This window comes from Hippocampus guttulatus, chromosome 5 (assembly GCF_054856545.1).
Source record: "Hippocampus guttulatus isolate MCC_2025c chromosome 5, RoL_Hgut_1.0, whole genome shotgun sequence".
NCBI lineage: Eukaryota > Metazoa > Chordata > Actinopteri > Syngnathiformes > Syngnathidae > Hippocampus > Hippocampus guttulatus.
Window position 1 is genome coordinate 16,630,630 of NC_141265.1, and position 24,443 is coordinate 16,655,072.

Sequence of the window (24,443 nt, forward strand, 5' to 3'; positions counted from 1 at the left end):
AGAAACATGCAGGAACTTCAAACCAAATGCGATCAACAACCACTGTGGCCCTGAATTTGACGCCAAATGAATCCAGATAATGTTAAATACTCATTTTGGCACATTTTCCAGCTCTATTATAATCCTTGATGTTCACAACAATAATGACCCTTGAATATTTTGGTGCCAAACCCACAGTCGGCTGTTACTGGGTGACCACTAAAGATAATCACACCTGACAGAGGACCCCCGCCCTCCACTCCAGGCGACCACTCGCAATTATTGCATTCTCTGTAAGACCACGTGGAATTACACCCGGACTACGCTGGTCATTATCAGGCTACTTCAAAACGCTATTTTGAGGTTCAGGAGGTAATGAAAATGTGGGTGTTCCTCACAAGCCACAGAAGGGGGGGGGGGGGGGCACAAAAACAAAACAAAAACATTGTTCGGATTGTGTGTTACTTATTAACATATAAAGCAGAAATGGAGCATTGATGGTAACGTCTACTTTAAGAGTGCTCCATTCTTATTTAGCACAGTATCTTGAATGTCAAATACACTTCAGAGCACATGGGAAGGAAAAGAAAGAAACCTTTATTGATATTTATTCTGTAAAACACTTCTTCAATGGAAACTTTCAGGCTCTTACGCAAACATTGCTGTTATTAATTGCATTATAATGTGTTTGTTTGTGCAGCTCATAGCATGAAATAAGGTGAGAAAGGTTTCTTCAGTCCGACTAGTCAATGACGTATTTGGCCAAGTTTAGCACTTACTTCTTTAGTCACCATGTTGTGTCCGCACAATCGAAAGTAAACAGAAGCGCAATGTTAGCTCAGCTTCTCAAACTGTACGCTGGATAACAAGCACATTGATGGTGCTAGCTGACACCGCACGACTCTAATCGGAGCTTTAATGGCTCTTATGGTTAGAGAAACTTGAGGGGGGCGAGTGGAGGCCAAAAAAAAAAAAAAAAAAAAGTCTGAAATGATGTTATCATTTAAGACCATGCTTTTTTTTTTTGGATTACACAGCATAATGAAGCACGCAGAAACACATACATACTATAATAATAAAAGGCAGCGGGTGTGCAAACGGATATAATTGGCCTCCCAGCAATCAAGCCCAATTATGTGGCACTGTAATTGGCTTCAGGAGCGTCAACAAGGCAGCTGTCATTAAATCAGAGCATGTCCTGGCATGCCCACCCGCCAAAGTGCTTATCGCCTCACTTTATTTGCCCGCTTTGAAACATTGGTGAATAGTTCACATGTAGAACCATCGACTGTTAAGGGACTATAGTAACTTTCTTAACTGGGTTTAACCTGGTTGTTAACTAGACTGGATGTTGAGTAATTGCTAAATAGTCACTATAGCTACTTGTAAACTAGTTCCTAGCCAGTGTCTGAGTGTGCATTTACTAGTTGCTAACTGGTTTCTGACTAGCAGCTAACTGGACTGAATGTTGAGTCGTTACTGGGTAGCCCCACACTGGTTACAAGCTATCTACTTTCCATCTATTTAGATGGATAATGAGTGTGTTTAGTAAATGCTTATTGGTTGCTCACTGGTTGCTGAGTGTTGCTTGCTGGCTGCTCACTGAGTGTTGAGATGCAAAATCTCGTTTGCGAAGGAGTCTCATTTTCATCATATGCTGTGGTTACGGTGTGGATGCTAACAGGAAACTATCGACTTTCTAAATAGATGTCGAAGGGTTACAGGATGGTTGCTAACAGGTTATGGTTGGATTTTTGCAGTATTAGAACTGGATTTTGAGTCGTTTATGAGAAATTGCTAACGGCGCGCTAGCTACTTTTTAAGTGCATGGTTTTTCAATGGCTGGCTGTTGACACGTTGTTAGCCGGATGCTAACTGCATGGGGAGTGGTTACGGAGGCGACACTAACTGGAGTCTAGCCGGTTGCTGACTGCTTGTTCAAAGGTTCCCGAGTGGTTGCTAACTGGTTGAAGCAACCTGCTAACTGGAGTGCAGCTGTTTACTCACTACTTGTTGAATGAGGAGTCACAGTGACAAGAGTGTTGTTGGTTGTTAACTGGATGTTATGGCCAAATTGTGTTTTTAAAAAATCCACAGCTAATGTTGAAAAGGCTTCAGTGATTGTTTTTCATCACATACTGTATCTGTTTTGAATGTAAATGTGGTAAAGAGACATGAATATATAACCAATAAATATTATTTATTTGTTCTATTCCTGTCAGCATTTGGGCAGCTCAGAGCCACTTTGCATTGGTCTCTGTGGATTGCGCACTCGCTCAAACTCCCCTCGGTCCAGCTTTTGATTAGCATCACGCCGGCCTGATGCTTTCATGTCGTCATGTTTGTTTTCTGCAGATGCTAATCTCTCTTTGTCAGCGGGACACCGGCAACACAAATGTTAATTGTTGTTTGGAAAAGTTACCAATGACTTTTAAACAAAGTAAGTGACACTAGATATTGTGTAATTGTCACTAACGAGCTACTTCCTAAGTATTTGCCAGCTAACTGCTAACCACTTTCAAGCTGGTTACTTACTGGAAGTTTGATAGTTGCTAATTATTAGATTACTGGATGTTGTGGAGTGGCTGGGCTCAATTCATTTCTATATTTGCAACTTCTGAAGCCCTCTCTCCTTACTTCTGTTTATATTAGCTCCTCCCATCAGAGATCCGATCGGGGAGATGAGGAGACTGAGATAGAGGCAGGCGGGAGGAGGGAGAAATGTTTACAAAAATAGATTTTGTTTTCCCTTTAATAATAAAAAGTTTGATGTAAAAACTGCATTTTGTGTTTATTTGTGTTATCTTTGACAAATATTTCAATTGGTTTGATGATCTGAAACATTTAAGTGTGACAAACATTCCAAAAAAGGAATCAGGAAGGGGTCAACCACTTTTTCACACCACTGTATATAGCTGTATATCCAAAGTAAAACAATCAAGGGATTGCAAAAACAGAAAAGTAACTATTTAATTTTAAGTCCTGTGTTTATGATAAGGAATCATTTTAATACATCAGTGTTGAGGAGCTATACGACTTATGCATAAGATACCTCAGAAGGCCTTTGATTTAGGTGTAGCCTATGGTACTTCCTCAATGCTAGATCTGGACACCTCAATGTGCATTCAAGACAATTGAGAAGATACTTATCCTTAATGTGGTGACGTGAGAACAACTTCCAGGTCACTTTCGATGTATCGGGGAGTGTAGAGCAAGGAAGTGAGGAAGTTGAAGTCCACCCTCTAACATCTTACAAGATACATGCTAACTGGTTTCAAGCTTGTTGCGAACTGGATATTGAGTGGTTGCCAGCTCCAGCATCTGCTAACTGGTTGCTAGCCGGATATTGTGTTGTGATTGACAAGTCACGATTGCCTTTTATCTGCTAACTGGTAGATAGTTAGATGCGAAGAGGATGATTTGTGGCTGCCTTTCACCTGCTAACTTGCTTTTTGCCATTTTCTGAGTGGTTGCTGTGAGCTGGTTGCTAACTGGATGTTTTATGGTTAGTGAATAAATGCTACATGGCTTCTCAGTGGATGCTAGCTTGTTGCTAACTTGATGTTGAACAGTCCCTGAGTAGGGCACTGAACTTGAGTGGCAAAACATGAAATTAAAAAAAAAAAAAAAACATTTAAAAAGAAAACTTTAAAAAGCAACTTAGCTATTCTATGCCTGAACTTTCATGGCGAGATGAGCCTTTCAGCTGCCGATTCGGCAGATGTTCACTTTTAAGCTTCTCATCTCGTTGTCACTAATTGTAAAGTGCTTTTGGCGCGTCTTTGATGTTTGTCTCCGGGAGACTCAAAACCACTCCACAAAAAAGAATCGACAGACAGTAATTTAGCGAGGATCATTTGTTCACTGTCAGGAGACAGAAACGAATGAGAAGAACGTTTGAAGGCAGCATTGAAAAAAGAGAAGAAAAAAAAAACAAAACAGGAAATTGGAGGCTAATTTTGCAGTTCCGCAGTAAGCTGTAAATCATCTTTATCTGCACGGCAGAAATACTAAAGGATTACAAATGCGATTCAATTAATTTGCAATTAATATAAATTGCTTAACAGTTGATTTAAAGGGTTCGTGCTAAGGGGATTACAATTGGTTGATATCCTCCTTTCGGCAGCAAGATTGATTTGGTTGTTATTAGGTACCTGCTAATTGCTTAATAGCTGGTTACTAAGCAGGATCACGGAACTCTAGTCTGATTACATAATATACAATATTGTCTTTCTGCTTTCCAGTTTGGTTAACGAAGAAGCGTGCTGGTCGGGGTGTCACTGCGACATGTTGCTCTCTGCACTGGCCAATTAGGATGCTGCTGAGATTAAGCTCTATTAAAGTTCGAATCTAATCAACCTTTCAAGAGGGATAGACATTTTCAGGATCACTGAACTGCACTGAACTCCTGCACTCTCTGGGGTCGTGGCAAAAGAAAAAGAGGAAAAAATCAAAGGGGGCACCTTAATTGGGGTCAAAATCCTCATTAAAGCACCATTGGATTTTCTGATTCCATCATCGCCGCATGTGGGAATGAGGAGGCTTCGACCATTTTAAACATCATGTCTTTCAATAAAAATAAAAAAAGTCCAGCCATTTAAAGGAAGCTTTAGCCCAGACGTCAAAAGCAGAAGTTAAATAAAAGCCACCTCTCTGAACTGTATTAGCTGAGACGCCCAGGATGTGTCCTGGTAGGGCCACCATTATTAAAGTTCAAGAAATTTTCTTGGACTTTAATTGACCGATGTTGATATCAGTACTCGCCCATCTCTATTAAACACGCACCCGATTGGCTACACTAACCTTGATGCGATGATGTCACAATTAATAAAATGATGTTTGAATTTGACACCTCGGTTACCAGACATTTAAGTGGCCACAAGTGCCACCGACACTGAATAAAAAACAGTTATTTCGATTGAAAAATTGCAGGTAACGTGTTCTTTATCCCCACAGACTGGCTTGGACCCCCTGACGGGTCCGTTCTAGCCGTACGTTCAACCCCCATGGGATGGAACATATAGCCACCTCTCTCCATCTTCAGCTGGTTCAGGATGGGAAATTTAACATTTTTAGCAGGTTTAAAGAGGAAAAGAAATCATTATAATCCACACTTATAACTCATTGGAGTGTTTTCTCTCTCACACAGAGAAACAAACACACACACGCATTGGGAAACAATCTCCCCAAAACAGCACAGCAAAATTAAATTAGCTCCAAGGCCTTTCACGCCTGTGAAATGCAAAATAAGAAGTAAATAAATATTCATCCTGCCAACAGTGTGCTTCCTATTAGATAGGACAAACATTCGCTGGGAAACAGGAGAAAATCATTATGAGCAATTAAAAAGCAGGGGGAGCAGTGGGTGTGTGTGTTTGGAGTCTTGCACCAGACTGGAACCTGAATGCGTCGTTGCACCCAAAAGTCATGCTCATTCAAATGAATAGAAAAGCGAACAAATGTATTTAGAGGGGAGGGGAGGGGAGGGGGAGGTGGAGATGGTCATTTGGCTACATTTCCTCAATTAATTACAGTACGGGTAAATTAATGATAGCTCCTCTCTGTTATAAAGTTCTCAACTTCTTTTTCCGCGGCAGACTTCCCACGTCATTTCAGGCCTCGTTTCCTTGGAATTTTTTGGTGGGTTTATTGATAAACATAGAAATGAAAATTCATTTAGGATCAACTTAAAGTGCTTTGAAGGAACATTTTTGGACCTTGTGAAAGTAGAGTTTTACGTTTTTAAGTGTGTCATCAAACGTCACCGACACGTGCACACATGCAATGACGAAAACCTTTTCACAAGTTTGGGGTACCCTTCTATTCAATAGACATTGTTCAAGTTTTACTGTACAAATTCTTGAGCAGAAGTCAGGTTTTAAAGGAAAGAGTCAAACTTACTCAAAAACACCACTTTTAAAAAATGGCAGAATTATTTTGCGGCATGAGTTTCAGTTGAACTTCTTTTTGAGGGATTCAATTACACTGGTCAAATGTGTACAATTTTTTTTTGTCAGAAATGCAAGTGAATTGTTCAGATTTTTTTTTCTTTTTTGCGCCGATTCCAAATCTGCCCTTGGCTTTCATCATAATTACATAACAATAAAATCAGTAATACAAAGATATTGAGTAATATTTAAGAATTAAGGCAACAGGTGACTGCGATTGGCTGGCAACCGGTTCAGGGCGTCTCCCACCTGCTGCCGAAAGACAGCTGCGATAGGCTCCAGCACGCTCCGCGACCCTTGTGGGGATAAAGCGGATCAGAAAATGGATGGATGGATGGATGGATGGATGGCAACAGGTGGATTTTTTTTTTCCTGAAACGTCATGGCTATAAATTACAACGCATGGTACAATTGTGAAAATATTTAGAGGTCAAACTTAGAAACATAATATCTCAAAAACCTGATATGCTTGCAAAAAGTTAAAGATGTTTTTAAACTCATCATCTAAAATCGGTTTAGGGACGCATAAAGCCATCTCTGATTTAATTAAGCAAAGTAATTTGCTGTTACTTTTTTTTTTAAATTCAAGATTTAAAGTAAGGATGTATTTTTATTTATTTATTTATTTATTTAAATGGCACGCCTGCAATGCAACTAAATGTCAAAAGACGTTTTTGAACCTTGTCAACGGGGGGTGGGCTGTTGTGTTTTAGGGTGCTTTATCAAACTCCTCCGCCTTGCTATGCCTAAACACAATAATGAAAACATTTTCACTCATCGCTCCACAATCCACATCTCATAACAAGTTCTCTGGCTGGAGTCTTTGATGAACCCCTACAAAATGCTGAATTACTCAAGGCCAAAATGGCAGACTTGTTAAGCCTTTTTGTGGTTCTACTTATGAAAGACATGACGGCAAAACTTCCTGTTGTTAAAGGAAGTCAGCTTTAGGGAAGAGATTTTTAAAAAAAATTTTGGTAGTATTTTTAATTCCTGGGAATGCTACAAAAACTTTATGGGTCACGACCGATCCCAAACATTCAACAGCTTGAACAAGCCAAACAATTTTGGTGAGTTTTGTGTGCGTGGAAAAGCCCTCACAATGGCAATTAATTTTTGAGTCTGAGTACAAAGGCCAGCAATTATTGTTTGGTTTATTAAAGTAATCGCTTTGATTTCAAATCATAAACAAGTAAACCTATTTATGAATCGTGGTGACTTGTGAGAACTTTGCATGCAGGAAGCACACGAGCAGCGTACTGTACTTCCAAACACAATCAATTCATTCTCTTTCCCCCCGTAAAACTGTGCAATCGCTTCTATTTCGCCGAGTATGAAACCACAAATTGCCTCGCTCGTAAAGAGCCGTGTACACACTTTTCAATCTCGTGTGAAAAACAACAAACTCTCAACTGGTTCTCAGTTCCACGGCAATGGAAACAAGAACAAAAATAAACCTATTCAACTTTGGGAAATGAGCTAACTTCGGTCGTTCTAGGGTGGAGGCCAAGCAGGAGAGACGACCGAATGACCCCTGTGTACAGTTTTTACAGAGGCAGAAGACGTCGAGTTGGTATCCAGTGTGTTACGTCAAAAGCATCTCTCCGCGCAAACTCCACACAGGAAGGCCGGAGTCGGGATTGAACCCATGACCTCTGCCCGGTGAGGTCGACGTGCTAACCACTGGACCGCCCCACGGATAAATTATTAATTAATAAATAAATCACGGACTCCCTTGAATAAATACCGACTTGTCCTCGTCATTCCCACCAAGAAAAAAAGAATGAACAGGTCGTGACTGTAATTATCGAATTATTGTCACAGTTTGTAGGCACTTTTGTTCAGCGAAGGACAGTAAATACTGAACTGTCAAGTCTGTTTACTCGCCACAAAAAACAGGCAGTAAGTTTCATTATCTTCATTCCAAGATGCAATTATTCAGAGAAATTAAGTATAAGTTAGCCACTGAACCCTTTTGGGGATTTTTTTTTTGTCAATCAATCGACCTTTCATACAAGATCTATACAAAAAAGTCAAGGTGTCCAACTGAGAGCAAGAATCAAATGTCCTATTCCTTACTAAGTCTTGTGGATAAGATGCTCGAAGTGCTTCACATATGAATTGGACAAAAGGTTGATTCTGCAACTGTAAATTCCTCACTTCTTGCTCAAAATGGGGAAACACCTCAAGTTCAGTGAGACTGAAAGAGTCGACGTTTAAGCACTTGATGCTGGAAGCTCTGTTTTTGTTGTTGTTGTTTTCTTCTAAGCAAACACTGCTTGCATTGAAACACCATTTGAATAATAGAGGAGCACCAAATGCTCCTAACTGCCGATTAGATGCAGCAATTCGGAGAGCAAACGCAAAACTTGCCTTTGCCTTTTATTACCAGATTCTGACTGTTTTATTTCTTATCATGCTGATGCGCAGTCAAAGCAAGCAGACTTGAGAATCAGGATGTTGCGTACCACTTTTTTTTTCCCCTGGATTGACACCAGTACGAGTACTCCTCCGCTCTTGAGTAGTCACCGATACCATTAATACTTTTGTTTCATAACATTTCTATTAAACCAATGACGGAAAATTTTAAAGAAATACCTATACAGTGCATTCCAAAATAGTATTTGTTCATCATAAGAAAGTTCAATAAGAAACCAGCATCTGACACAGTTTTGACGAATTGCCACATAATCAAATGCACGTGTGTACCATAACAAGAGGAAAGAAAATGTCTAAATGCATCCATGAGCGAAACTAAACGAGATGTCAGCCATTTTGGTTTGGAGCAGCCAATTCCAAGGGTTCTAAATCAAATCTGCCCCAATCATAATCAGATAACAGAATCAGATCGGCAATGCTAAATTGGCAACACATTTTTTTGCCAATGCCGTGTGATGAGGGCAGAGCATGGTGTCAAGAGTTTTATGATCAGGTTTCGCAAAGGAAAAAAAAAAAAAAAAATCGAGCATAATGGCCCATTCATCTCAGCGAGCAGCACTCACTGGAGAGTTCAAAAATAAATTCGCCCATGACACCAGTTTGACTGACCACCATGAAATTTGGTGGGCATGTCGATCATAAAAGGACGTGTCAAAAAGTCTCATGAAGGGAAGTGCAAGGACCCCTTCATAGCTTTTCGTCTGAGTTGTGCTTCATCTTTAAAACGGAATGACAGGATGGGAAAACAAAACTGTAATCAATGCGGGAGTCCTCCGAGGACCAAACAAAATTTTGGAAAAATATATATGCCCCCCGCTCTAAATTGTCCCTAGGTGTGAGTGTGGGCGTGAATGGTTGTTCGTCTCTGTGTGCCCTGCGATTGGCTGGCGACTGATTCAGGGTGTCCCCGCCTACTGCCCGAAGACGGCTGGGATAGGCTCCAGCACCCCTCGCGACCCTAGTGAGGATCAAGCAGTTCGGAAAATGGATGGATGGATGGATATATATGCCCCAATGACTTCACCAATTTTTATTTTGATATATTTATCGGTAACAAGTTCAGGGGGGCCTTTTGCGTTCCCTTCGGACCAAAGATTCACTGAACATTAAATACATCATGTTTAAAACTAACTGATGAACTTTTTCTTTTCCATAATTCTGCGTGACACACAATCACACGTTTAAAAAATGTATTTCGAGGTGTCCTCATTATACCAGACCGCCATTGCACTTTTAATCTTGTGCACCACCATCTGAGACTGCCCGCACTAGATCATAATGTAATCACTGCACCACCAGTCCCCTCTAATGTTCTCCATGATTTACTTGACACAAGAGGCGAGCAGAAGTGAGCTTGAAATGTCCTTGCAAATAACCCCCCCCCCCCCAAAAAAAAGCAAGTACGTTAAGCTTTGCATTTGCATCTCTGAATAGCATATTTAAAATATGGCAGCTTGCTTCAATGTTCTGCACAGCCTTGAAAAAGAGCAATTTCTTTTTTGTACTTTGTATTTAACACACACACACACATTCATCTGGCACACACTTTCTAATGTTCTTTGTGATTCCCTTTTTTGGGGGGGTAGGCGGGGGGTTGAGGCCACTGATAGTGGAGAGGAAACCAAGAGGAAAATAGCCTCAAGTCCAACTCATTTACTGGCGTATGCCTCTGCACTCAGTCACCGGAGCTTGTGACGACCAATGCGCACCACTGCCCCCCCCCCCCACCCCCTTAGAGGGAAGAGTAAAATTTTTAAAAAGGAAAAATTAAGAATCAAGGATGAGGCAGTGATCCGCTCCCTTCACAAATCATGCAAATTGAACGGCTGTTTGGTGAGGCATTCAAAAACAGGAAGATTAAAACAGGCTGGGAGAACATATTCCACTTTTGTGATCTTTTAGCACACTTGCCTTCTTTCTCCCCCCCCCCCCCATTGCTCCTTCCAACGCATGCCCGGATCCTTTTAAGTGCTCGGAATGGGGGTTGGGGGGGGGGGTAGAGAGAGAGAGAGAGAGAGAGAGAGAAAGCAACCGAAGCCACTTTCTAAATCCCCATGTGTCTTCTTGTCCCCATTTCTATGCATGTGTGTGTTTGTGTGTGTGTACGAGGCAAAGTGCAGATGAATCAATACAAAAGTGAAGATGTCAAGCGTAGATGAGTGCTCGGTACTGATGGAGGGACAGATAATCCGTCCCCCGAGTGTCATGACGTCTCCATGGGAGTGAGACTGAACTGTAATGCAACATGTATGTACACGAGTATGGACGCGTACGACATGTCTTCAAGTCATAGATGCGTTGTCTCCTTTCAACAGTGTTTTGTGCTACAGAAATATGCAGAACCACTTGAGATAATCCACAGTTGACGGCTCATAATGACTAAAAATAATCCATAAAGTAAAATAAATTGGACCCCCTAAGGCCCTTTCACACTGCCCAACAAAGTCGGCTCTTTCCCAGTTGCTATCATGGATGGGCGCAACCTGTGTATAAGAGGCCGCGAGACTCATTGCTCAGACATTCAATTATCTAAAAAGCAAAGCCGCATCGGCAATGTAAACTTTTGGAATGTCCCGCTTGTGTGAATTCTGTCTGAAAGGGACAAGGATCTGCTTCTGTTTCATTCATTTGATGAGATTGTCATCGTGGTTCTGATCTCAGGTTTTCACGCTTCAGTCCCGGCAATGTGGAAGACTTTTACACACAGGAAATGTCCCGTCCATTACAGCTACGCTATGAACCCCAAAACCAGAAAATTGCCGGGTAAACTTGATCTCCCCCCCAGTGGGAAAAATGCAGACATTTCCAGATAGTGGAGAAGTAGTTATAATCTCCCAAGGGTGTGCAAAGAGGGATTTTTCAAAGACCATTTTTAACAAAAAAAAGTCTCTTGCTACATTTGTCAAAGAATTATTGATCAAAGCATCAAATGATGCTTTTTTTCCACCCCCTTTAACATTGATGATATGACTAAAAAAAAGGTTCTCAGTAGCCTGAAGGCCTCTGCTGGCCCAAATGAGGTAGCCTTGTACTCCAGTAGCGCGTGGGTGGGCACGTTGCTCACAGCCCGCTTAAGCCTTTGTCCTCCAACCCTCCCGTGAAGCTTGACTGTGCATTATGTGGCCCTCAGACGGCCGTTGTTATTTTTTTTCCTTCGTTGTCTCCTAAAAGCACCCCGGGGGCCGAAACTTTTCATAAAATGGTCTCAGGTCCGCTCTGCTCTCTCGTTTGGCCCGGGAGGCGACGTTCCGTCTGAAGTAGGCGACTATTACAGCTAAGTGCTGCCATCTGAGGGCTGGTGTGCGTCCCGGGTCCCACTTTTTACAAGGCTGGCAAGCCCAGACGATGGGGTGGAGGTGCCATCCCAGCGGCCAGCCTGTGGTTTGCGGCTCAGCGCTGTCTGGGCTGCCTCACGTTCCCACCCCGTCGCATTCTTTCCCCTCGCCTTAACTCCAAGTTACCACATATCTGGGTTGGACTTTGTCATGGGACTGTGTTGGAAGTTATGGAACGCTGTCATATATATTGCCTACGTCTCAAAATGAAGAAAAATCTCCCTGCAAGGGTGTTCCGCCTCAGTCCCATCTGACTGCGATTACATCTGATGCTTATTTTTTCCATGAGAATTTGGTATTTTTTTACCCTCGTAATGTGACGGAGCGAGCAAGCGACGTAACAACACGGAATCCAATCCAAACCAGAGTAGGAACAAAGTGATGTTTTATTCATAAACACCAACATGCTACATTTTGACTTGTCTGGCTGGTTGTCAGTCAGGTGAAAAGAGAGCAAGACAAAAATCCGACATGCGGGAGCAGGCTACATTTTGAAAGGTTTGATTTTTAATCTGTGAGTCAACAACCCAAAAAAAAAGCAACACAACCCGCATTGAAAGACAGGTTAGCATCAACTTTGGTTTATTTTGGTACGGATCGGACCAATGAGTCCTGTTCAGAGTTATTCCGGCTCTGACACTTCATCGGAATTTGTAAACATGCCGGGTTGAATTTTTTTACCCCCCTTTCCGCTGTTGTGTTATAACGAACAGTGACACAGGAAAATGCATGCAACCAAATGTCCAATTAAGCCACATTCCCACAAAATTACATTTGGTACAGTTCAGGTCGGATTGATAAATTCTAGTCCAGTTTCCAGTAAAATTGGGCAAATGCAATAAAAATTTGTCGATCCGTAAAATTTGGTTCACTTCGATACTATTTGGTGGAGTGGTCATCAGTATACGGAGGAAGGCTGAAAGAGGTTACGGGGGATCATCGGGATGGGGAAAATGTGACGGTGATATGGTGTAATATTTTACCAGAGAGGAGACAGGTTCATAGTGATGAGGTCTGCCTGGGTAAACAAATGATCGTCAAATCTTACATCTTGGAAGGGTTGTCCCTCTGACTTTTTGTTTCACCTCTTAATTGACGTGGAATTTTGCAGGCATGTCTATCATGACCCAATGCTGCTACCGAGTGTTCATCTAGTGTACTAGAAAGTTTTCAATAAATTTGAAAGCATTAAATGTATCCAAAATACTGTTGGTATTGATGATGTGCAGGCACGAGCCTTTAAGAGGCGGGGCTTGGTGAGGTGGCATGTTAGGTTGAGTCTGTGTGTGAGTATTTGGGTGTGAGCTGTGGCCAACAGCAGCTCTCGCGTGCATCTTTCCTTTCCCCACACGCAAGGGTTTTTACAGTAAATAAGTATACTCTAAAAACCCGTGAGCGTTTAGCTGCGGGGGACTTTCGTACTCTGTGTTGTTACTTGCACAACTTTGTCTTTTTTTGTGCAATACCCAGGAAAGGAGCCACAGTGGTCAGGTTCAAAATCTCCCTATTTTTTTGCTTTGATTTTGTTCACGCGTAAATCGACTCGTCAAAGTGAAGCATTGAAGGGGTTTCCGACACCGTCATAAAAGCACCGCAAAGGCAGGGGAGAAAGAAACAAGAGTGGAAAGGTTAACTCCAACGCATACAATATGGTATTAATTAGCATTGCTTCGGTGGCCGGTTGCAACCCCTGTATCAGCGTTTGTGCGCACGTGTGTGCATGTGTGTGTGTGTGTGCGTGCGCACACATTTTCAACAGTAGCCAGGAAAGAAACAAATGTGTTTCGAATAGTTCGCCAACTGCAAATATACATGTAATAACTACCGCATGTCAACAGCTATGCAAACACACACATAAGGATAACCTTTGAGTGTACGCCTGCACACACCCACACCCACACCCACACACACATCTGGTCATTTGGCAAGCAAGGAACACATACAGACAACTCATTAAGTTGTGAAGATTTGCGAGCTGCAGGGTTGCTTTCAAGTGGAGTTCTGTGTTTGTTCTGTATGTGTTCTCTCTTCTTCCTTCCTTTTTTTAATCACTCCATTCTTATGGCCATCCTTATTAACTTAACATGCAATGTTTTACATTTTTCAAGGCAGGACAAGTTAAACCAGCACAACAATCAGTCACATATTTATTTAATCATGTAGATGCAAAGATGAGTGGGTTGTGTAAAAAGAGGTTATACCAAAATGGTAGGGTAAATGCAGGGTAGTTGAAATTTGAGGAAAATTTCTTCAGCAACTGATAATTACATTTATTGATTTTTTTCTAAACCTATTTTTAAAGAAATGAGCAAATCGTTGACTGTTTTGAACTTTTTGATTATTGTGAGGACTGGGAGTTTTGCCACTGCAGTATGAAAGTGAAATAGTACACATTAAAGCACTGCATGATGCTGGATAAGCACATGTTTGGTAATGTATTAAAAGTTATTCGTATCATGGATTTTGTTTTCTTCCAATATATCGTTTAGTGTGTTATCACTGTACTGTATTTTTGGCAAACTGTCATCTCTGGGAATTGTACAACCTAACAAAATAGTATCAGCACAAGCGAGTGCAGACTTGAGCTTGCCCCACCTTTGTCCCAGCATCCACTTTGGGGACGCCAATGTCAACAGGGGGGAGCCCGCAAAATGTCAGTCATCTTGCTACTTCCTGTGTGAGATCATAACAACAACAGCTGCCTAAAGAAACAGACGTGACCTCCCCGATGCTTCCCAAGTGGGACGTTAGGGGCCGAACGCAACCTCCTCAACCTCTCTTTCCCTTTTCCCCATCAACACAATGTAAACGGTCGCTTGTGATTTCCATCTTAATTTGCTTGAATTATTCCGCGATAAAAGCATCTTCTACACAGATGGACAAGCTGGCTAACAAGTTACAAGCTCACGTGAGATCAGCGCTCTTATTGCGTCCATTCATCCTGGCGCGAGAGCAGTGTAACCTTTTAGACTAGGGAACGCTAAATCACGGCCATTATTCTGCGCTCTCTGGGCTCTCGTCTTCCATTGACTAACTGTTCCCCAAATCGTGCGATGGAAGGGGAAGGGGGGGGGGATGACCAAGAGTCACTGCATCCAAACTATTCGATTGAAAAGAGGATCAAACAGTGGTAAAAAGCAAACAAGAGGGGAAGACGTGTCACGTTGATTCATATCGTCAAATTAATACGAGCCTCTCTCGGGCGGTGCCCTTTTCCCGGCGAATCCACGCTGGGCCCACGGATGAATAGAACTTTTGTTCCACACGATATACTGTAGTAAAGTTTCTTGGTAGAGAAATCCCCCCCATCCGTCTTAGCATGGTTCAAGACCCCGCTGCTTTCAGACCTATGAATGCAAAAGAGAGATGAAGATAAGGTTCCACATAGTTATAAGTGGGTCATAGAATGAGGAGCTGGAGGTGTATTAGTGGCAAGGGTGGTGGTATTAGTAGTTGTCGCACTAGCAGTCATAATAATAGTAGTGGTAGCCTGAGTAAGGCAAGGCAACGTGATTCATATCAGGCAATTCATACACCAGCCAACTCAATGTGCTTCACACAACCAAAATCACAACCACTAAAAGTATTTACAAACAGAACAAAGAGTAGTAATGGTAGTAGTAGAAATAGTTGTAGTAATATTCATAGTAATCGTAGTAGTAGTAGAAGGAAATACAAATAGTCGTTGTATAAGTTGTAGTTTGAGTAGAAATCGTATCACTTGGAGTGATACTAGAAGGGCTTTTAGTTTTGGTAGTAGGAGTGTGATTAGTAATAGCTGTAGCAGTTTTAGATGTAGCAGTAGTGTCGTAAAATTGAATTAGTCCTGAGATCATTCGTTGTTTTAGGAGTATAAGTAGTTGTCATAGGCGTTGTACTGTTGGACAAGTTAGTGGTAGTCGTAGTTCAAGTGGTCGAGTAGTTGTACTAGGAGTCATCACAGTAGTTGTAGTCATAGGAGTAGTAGTATACTGGATCTAAGTATTAAATGTCCTATTAGTAGGAGGACGAGGTGGAGGAGGAATTGTAGTATAAGTAGTATTAGTAATAGGATTAGTTAGTTGCAATAGTAGTAGGAAAAGCAGTAACAGCAATGGGAGTAGCTATAGAAGTACAGTAGTAGTGGTAGTAGTAGGATGATGACGAGAAACTGTCACGGTAGATTGAGCAGGAGTAGTACTTTTACTAGTACTTTATGAGTACGTGGAGTAAAAGTTGCTGTTGTAGGTGGAGGAGATGGATGAGTAATTGTAGTAAAAGTATTAATACTGGCAGGAGCATCTTGAGTAGTTTCAGGACTTATAATATTATTAGAGTTGGTGAAGCAACATGCGTCTCATTTGTTAAAAAAAAAATGTAAAAAGAATCTTATGTTTGCCGGAACACCTTGTCTACTGCATTCTGTATGACTCCTCTGCAATTACAGTACAGTACCACTCTTACTTTCAAAGTACTTAACGCAAGGCCTGAAACCCCCCCCCCCTCCCATCCTTCACGAAAACACATTAGCGAGACAGAAGCTGCTGTCGCAGTTGGACCAAATAAATGTGACTTTCCACCTCTTAGCCTACTAAGTGCCAACTTGTGAGCGTGTGTTTTTGTGTGTGCGCGCGTGTGTTGACCTTTCACCATCTAAAGAGCCGATAATGGCTGCTAGCGGCTTGATGCCACCCCTCTTGGACTGGAGAAGTACAACACTGACAACGGTTGGCTTCTTTGGCTCTGTTTGGTTTTGTTTGGCAGTGACTGTGACATAACATGTTTGTTTACATCATATCCTATTGCTAGTTACTATCATTGATTCCATTACAGATCATATAATAATATTCACAGTCATATTTTCTTTATCCTCTGTGGAACGAATACTACAGCGGCTTACTGAGGAGTGGCTGTCTGCTTGCTTCCAGTATCTGTATGTCTGCATTCTACTGCCACCAGGTGGCCAATTTTTTTAGTTTTTGTTTTTTGAGGGGACGGGGGGGCCTTTGGAACACATAAAAGAAATTTCCATTCATTTCAATGAGTAAAGATGATTTGAGATGTGTTTTGAGTTATGAGCGTGATCATAGAACAAACTAGACTCACATCTAAAGGCTGTACTGTACAATGACAACGATGCCAAAATGTGCCCAAGATGGCCGACTTCCTAAGAATAAAAAAAAAAAAAAAAGTCATTGTCAGAGGGGGTTTCAATTGGCCAAAAGTGTCCACGCTGGAGCCAAAACGAACAACGCGATGATTGAGAAAAGAACTCATGTTGGAAATGACAACAATCACACCAACACTTTGAAAATATCATGACGTTTGCACCAACAGAGCGAAAATGGTTCAAAAAGGGACGCACAGTGAACACAATTCACCAGCAAAGATCCGAGAGGATTATAATCTTTTCAAACTCATCCCACAAGATTAATCTTCAAAAATAAATGGTTTAAAGAGTATTGGATTTCGAAAAAAATACATATACACCAAACGTGTGCATGTATAAAAATCACCAATGGAGACGGATATTTTTAGCCAATAGCTGGGATACACTTCACAGTATAAACGGGAATAGTAAAACGGGAATATGACTAAGATTACTGCATAGCACTACACTATATGATAATATGGTAGGTACGAATGTTGTAGGTGACTGCTTTCTTTGCCTGGAAGCAAACACTAGGTTAAGAGAATAAATTAGGCAAATGTTTGGGGGAAATTTAGGGCAGCACACAGTGACAACACTGCCCTTCCTTTCACCCTCCGCTGGCCTTTTAGGTGCTTTGTCTCCTCGAGCGAAACCCTTCCACGACACTGGCACCTCGCTTTTGTACCTCACTGAGATTTCACCTTTTTTGCGCTCACATCAAAACTTTTATATCAGGTCTTTTCACCACGGAATTATTTAGCGGTAGCCCGCGGGCAACATGATACAGTCGGAAAATTGACTAAAAGTCACAGGGGCTGGTGCTCGGGTCCTTGTCACCTGCGGTAACGCAGTGAGGACGTGAACGCCTCTGACAGTCTAGACATGGAAGTGTGACACATCCCGGGGACATGTGGCGCATATGGGCAAGGCAAGGGAAAAGAAAAGGAAGGGAAGGAAGGCTTGGTGGCTTGCGACAGAGATAGAAAGTGACGGGAGGGCGCTTGTTGCTAGGGCAGATAAGAGCCCGAGTACCAGTCAGCTAATGGGTCAGAAGTAATGTGACCTACTGACTGTCAGAAGGTCGGGAGAAGCTCAGTTAGTCATACTCGTCCCCTCAAATCCTTAAACTCCCTTTAGTCACACTGAAAAGTTCTCCAATTGAAACTTCAAGCCCTTTTTTATCGACACAGTCAAGATTTTTCAATTGTAACGGGCCCCTAAATATATGCGTCCCGTATTGTCCCGGTAGAGTACAGATGGGCGTTTTCTTGTCAACGCAAGCGTTAAAAATTGATGACCGTGTGATGATCGCGGTTCTGCTCGCAACTTTCATGTTGTTAACGTTGGTTTGAAGGCGGGGAGGGGAAAAAAATGGTCTCCTATCAAGTTTCCTCGCTGTTTGTTGCATCGGGATTAGTATTTTGTGTCTCAAAGACTCCTGGGAAATTATCCGGCGACATGCAAACGCAATTTACTTTAATGTTGATGAGATGCAAGGCGCATGGCAGCGTTGGGCCACACCAACAAACAAACACCGCGTGGTACGTTTCAAATGGCTTTAACAGTCAAGTGTTGTAACAACTAATGAGAGTAGTGGGGGTGGGGGGTGTGGTTTACGGATTTACTGATGGGCTCTAAAGAAAGGGAATATATACATGTGCAATCGGGGCTGGGGTTAGGCGTGCGCGGCACTCGGCGCTCGGCTTTGCTTCGAGTTTTCATCTTTGAGAGCAGACGGGAAAAAAATCATGAGGGGTAATGAGGATGGGGGAGGTTATGAAAAGTGAGAAGAAGAAGAAGAAACATCAAGAATCGGATGGCGCAAAGCGTCATTGTCAACATGAAGTTTGGTAGGCATGACTATTATTTGTAGAAGTGCAAATTTGGTTGGCTTGTCTTTAAGGAGTAGAGCGAAAACTCATGAACCCATAAATTTAAAAAAAAGAGATGCAAGGTCTGCTTTTTTTGTTTGTTTGTTTGAAGTGGAGCGTTTTGGGGCATTTCCGCTATCTCCAGGGCTCATTTCAAAACAAACCCGTCCTGAAGATTTTTTACAACCGCTCTCCCAAATTTTAACCATGCATAAGGGACAGATGTGGCAATGCGATATTGTGAAACATTTACATTTTTGCCATTGTGTGTAGTCAGAACAAGGCATGGCAATTTATTTGTTAAATTGTTCCCGTATCTCGAGTTGAATGTTTTGAAAAGTCAGTCCCTGAAGCCAGCTTTCGTTTAGCCACATGAAATTTGGTTGGCACATCCAGCATGAGAAGACCCACAAAAAGTCTCAACAATTCATGTTTGCAAAGGCACCTGTGGCTCGTCATTTTGGTTTGAAGCGGACATTTTTTGGACATTTCCAGTGGTCATTCAAAGGCAAACTAATTTTCGTCCAAATGCGACCAAATTTTAACAATTCATGCCACTCAGATGGTAAACTGCAAAACATTTGAGTTGTTGTCAGAGCGTGTGGCCAAAATTTGATGACTTGCTGTTTAACACACGACCCCAGCCTAACAAGGTCAGAGACTAATCACAGCCAAGCAAAAATCAAACCAGTTTCACTTAGTGTGTCTAGCATGAGTAGCTGTCGTCCGCGTCGACGTGTGGTCCGCCCATGTTTTAATAACGCCGGGACAAATAGTCGACGGCGTAATAAATGTTATAATCACTGTCTGATTGACTGAGAAAATGGTTGTCATCAGACATTCGCCTCGTCGTCAACAACTGCACACAAGTACCGACACCCCGAGAGTTTCAAGTTTGTTAGTGGGAAATCAAGAGGTGGGGGTAGGAAGGGGGGGAATTTAATCTGCATGACACCAGCAGGGGAATCTAATCATGGCGACACAAGTAGGGGCTTGTTTAACGATTTCCTCCCTTTGCCTTTTTCAATTAGGCTAACTCGCTGTGATGTGGCCCTCTTGACGTCTGCCCCATTTTATTTTGCAAGCCCAACATTGGGCCAAATTGCGGTGTCGCCACGCTCGGTTTTACGACTTGACATCGAGACCAATCGATTTTGGTTTTCCCCAAATCTACCAGCTGGATGGGAGTTTATTAGCCGTCTTCCTCTCCCATTTATTAACACACACTTTTACCACACGAAGTACTTCAATGGGAAACGCAGGGGTGGGAGGATCAAATTAACCACAGTTTGAGATAAATAAATTGCTACGTAATGACTCCCCCTACAGGAGCGAAGTTTAATTGGCTCGTGCTGATCCAGCACCATTCAAAGCGCTTTGTTGCAGCATGAGCTCTTCCGTGAGTTACTCAAACGTTTTAGGAAATGCAAAGTGTGTGTTGGATTGACTCCATTTTATTTTGTCCAGTGGCTGCACAAAATAAAATCATCTGGATCCAGTTCGGTTTTTTTGGATGCATGTAGAGTGTACATTAACCACTTCATGCACCCTGTAACCTGATAACGTGGTAAGCTGTCCACTGTAGTAACAGCTGTCCCTGAAAGGGTTAAAAAAAAAGTATCTGGATCCAGATGATTTTATTTCATGCACCACTAGATCTAATAAAATTCAACAAATATATATTTTTTTCACGGTGTTATTGTAACTTTTCTGTCGCTGCAGACTTCCTCACGCAGTATCTGAGTTCCTCTCTGGGTAGCCTGGCAAAGGCTTCATCGAGAACGACAAAGCCACAATGCAGCTCATTCGCTTCTCCCTCAACACCCTCAAGACAAATAAATGCATCTGTGGCATTCTTCCATGACATGAAACCAAATCCTCATTTCTGCGCATAAACCTTCGCGGCCGCATCTCCTAGATGCTTCCATTCTTCCGCCGATATGTCATCAGGACCGACGGCTTTTCCATTTTTCCCTTTAGTCATCATTGCTTCGTCCTGGTCCACCACAAGTGCCTCTTCGACTCTTGAGTTTCTCTCGCACTCATTTTTCTCATTCGTCATCTCCTCAAAATATTCTTTCCCTCTATTCAGCACACCACCAGTACCAGTCAACAAATTTCCATCTCTCTCGTTAATCACCTTTAATGTCCACCATGTCATCATCTGTCTCTTTCTCGGCCTTTGCCACGTCCGCCGTTGGTCTACACCACATCTCCGTGTATTCTTGTTTCCTCACCTCAGTCACCTCGGTGTCCCATTTCTTCTTCTCTAACCTACTTCCTTGTATGCTTTCCAGGTTCCCCCACCAAATCTACTTCTCCAAAGCTCAAGGACTCTCCTGCCTGTCTCCCTACTACTCCCTGTAGCTTCAGTGGCGGTAGTGCATTTGCAACGCTTACTCCAAGAGAGCATGTCACAATAAAACATTTTGCCAGAGATTTTTTTGGGGTTGTTTTGATGTTTCCAAGTGATTGGATTATTTTTAACTCATATGACAATGCAAAAATAATGAAATAATTTCCATTATATCTTATGAGTGGGGGGAAAAAACTACTTCTAAATACAGTACAGTCCGGGTTGAGCAATTTTGTTCATCTTAAAATGCTCCACCGCACACTTTGAGACCTCTCGCGTGGCCGCAAGAGTGCTGACGCGTCCCATTTCTGGCCGCTTGATTTCACAAAGGTTTGAACCGAACAAGCGCGGGACACTGCATCTACATGCAATATTCATCTCCAAATGTATTCATAGAAGCCCAGTAAAGCCGCGCTAAGTGCCACAGAGGTGCATCAACTCCGCGGTAATAGGCAGTTAGGACACTGGTATATGTGCGCATGCGGACTAAGTGTCGTGTGTGCGTGTGTGTGTGTGTATCGGCTACGTGACAGAGTCACAAACTGGCTTGACACGCTTCGTGCCATTATCAAGATTTACAGCGATGCTCATGTGGGACGCACGGCCCAAAAAATGGCTCAACCCGTGTCCCAATTAGACAGCCTGAGGAGCGTGCACGCACACACGCGCCCTTCCTCAAACAATCCCAGATCTCGCAATCTGTCTCGCTCAGACACTTGTGCATATTCAGTCTTTCCAACAGCGCGCGCGCGGACACACACAGAAAACGCTGAAACGTTGAAAGCGAAGAAAGATGCCAACGACTTGTGTGATGGAGCGGCTCGACACCATCGTTGCGTCATTGCTGACCATATTCAATCTTAAAATTCGTGGATGCATCATCGCGCACACACACAGAAACGCGCGTGCCTCCCGTGCATGTGTTCCTCCACTCAAGCTCAGTATGGGTTTAATGATGCAGAGCCGAGCGAACATCTCCCAATACGGGACTCCGTGAGACCAATCGGTGTCTCGCCACTGCGCATGCGCGCTAGACCAATTAGCATCATACGTAACAGAAGACAAGAAGACCACATGGATGACATGGGATGTGGAATCGTAAGGGCGTCGAAGAAAAAAAAAAAGGAGTGCACTACTTGGTTGTGGCCAGAAGAGGCAGTGTTGATTCAATCTGGACAATTTTGATGAAGAAGAACGTGAGGTCGGCTCTGCGAAGTTGAGCGACATTGGAGCTAAATGACGGAAATGGAATACATGCTAGACAAACACTTAAATAAATCTAATCATGAATTCATATTAAATATTGAAAATAAAAACTAAAAGTAAGAAATTGAAAAATGACTAAAATAGAAAAAAAGTAAAATCAATAATATTAAATCTTAAAAATAAAATTTAAAAATGTGAATAAAATAGATAAAAACAAAGTAAATAAATATAGTAAAAGCTGGGAAAAAAACAAAATTTTCCACCATACCAGAAATGACTTTATTGTATTGTTAATGCAAAACAAAAAAAAACCATGAAACTCATATACTGCCTGTCTTGATACAGCACAAATCTATACACAGATTTATATTGTATAACATTATATAATTAGTATTATCAGCGTTCATCTGGGGATATACTTTGATAGCAGCGGTATAATTCTCCCCCCATGTCCCCCATGTTGGAAGACTTCCATCGATGCAGTCTCTTCACTTGGAAAACTGACTTCAAAAAGTGAGGTCAAAACACACCTCACACAAGTTTGAGGCCGAAGTTTGAAGCTCGCTTGCATGCCATCTCTCTCACACACACACACACACACACACACACACACACACACACACACACACACACACACACACACACACACACACACACACACACACACACACACACACGCAGCAACATTCACACATGCAGTATGATGAATTCCCTAAGATGCAGACAACGATCAATGTCAGCCAGTCACAGTTCAATGAGCAGAGTAAACAATGTCGCTCCATTATGACCGCCTTGTTTAAGCAACAACGGCTGGATGACACAGAAAATCAATACGCCGCCACGCAACTTTGTGTGTTTGTGAGTATGTGCGCATCGTGTTTGTGTGCAGTCAAGAAAAAGAACCATGATGATTAAAAGTCCACTTAAGCAGCCCTTTCAGGCAAGTACAGGTATGCTAGCGTGTGTATCGCTGTGTGCGTGTGTTTCTTAAGCAACATATCAATCTCTACACACTGATTATCTACACTTTACTCTCTATTTAACTACATCTAAAGAAAAGGCAGACCATTTAAACTTGTATTGTTGCATCTAACAATGACATTTCTCTTACAAAATTCTCCTTTTCTTTGGATTTTAACACAATCCACTACTATCATCCCAAACACATTGTAAAGAAAGAAAAATACAAATACAAGTAACCATTTAAAAAATTGTCAGACGAACAACAACTCCAACTCGATAGCATCGTTGCCATTTTTTGCACGTGATTCTTGCATATTTCTGTCAACATACAATCGCAGCAGTTCCACTGACCAACAAATATCAGAAATTTGCCGAATGAAAAACACCAACTTGGAATCATTGCATCGATTAGCATAATATTTTCTTTTTCTGTAAAAAGACCCAACCGTCATTAAAGGAGAAAATGTGCTTCCCATTCTGGGAGTTCAAGCAATAATTTTTGCAGACCACGCACATTTCGCAACCAACATTTGGCAAAAAAAAAACCCCAGCACAACCTGATCCAAAAAGATTGGCGGACGCACAAAAGTTTGGCAAGTTGCAATCCGGACAAAAAGCCAGCACGGGCGTGAGGGAGCGGAAGCGGCGCGGACAACAATAGGGAGATTTGGGCTGGCTGTGGGGATTCGCGGGCATAGCTTTGACTCAGCTGCTTTCTCCTGTTTTTTGAAGGAGATGACATTTTTGAAGGAGGATGGAAGGAAGGAGGAGGGAAAACAACCGTGTGTCTTTTTTTCAATCATTTATGTTTTGAGTTTCTCCCATTTCTCCCTCAGGAAGCGCAGAGGATGCGGGTGGGTACAAAAAGTGAGGAAAAGATGAGAGGGAGTCCAGAGGCGTACACGACACAAATGGAGACGGACGGCACATGGAAAGAGGACCAGAGGACTTATTTTGTGTGCTTTTGATGTGGTGAAATAACCCCGCAGTGACATTGTGACACATGCTTGTGCAGCTCACATATAGAAAAAGAAAAAAAAAAGTACTGTAACACAAAAGTTGAGTTGTCATCACTTTTTATTTTGTTAACCAAGGCAAGATGTTTTGATTATGGCTAGTTCTTTGAGTCTAAATACATGTCATGGTGCTTAACAGTGTGGTAAGACCCCGAGCCAGACCTTAACTGATGAAGGGTTGAAGATTACTGTGATTTTT

General features: G+C 42.2%; 1 protein-coding gene across 1 annotated transcript in view; it reads right to left on the bottom strand.

Moving 5' to 3' along the window:
• LOC147205274 (netrin receptor UNC5C-like) overlaps nucleotides 1-24,443 on the bottom strand; it is a 157,360-nt gene that overhangs the window by 121,052 nt on the left and 11,865 nt on the right. The gene's annotated exons all lie outside the window — the stretch shown is intronic.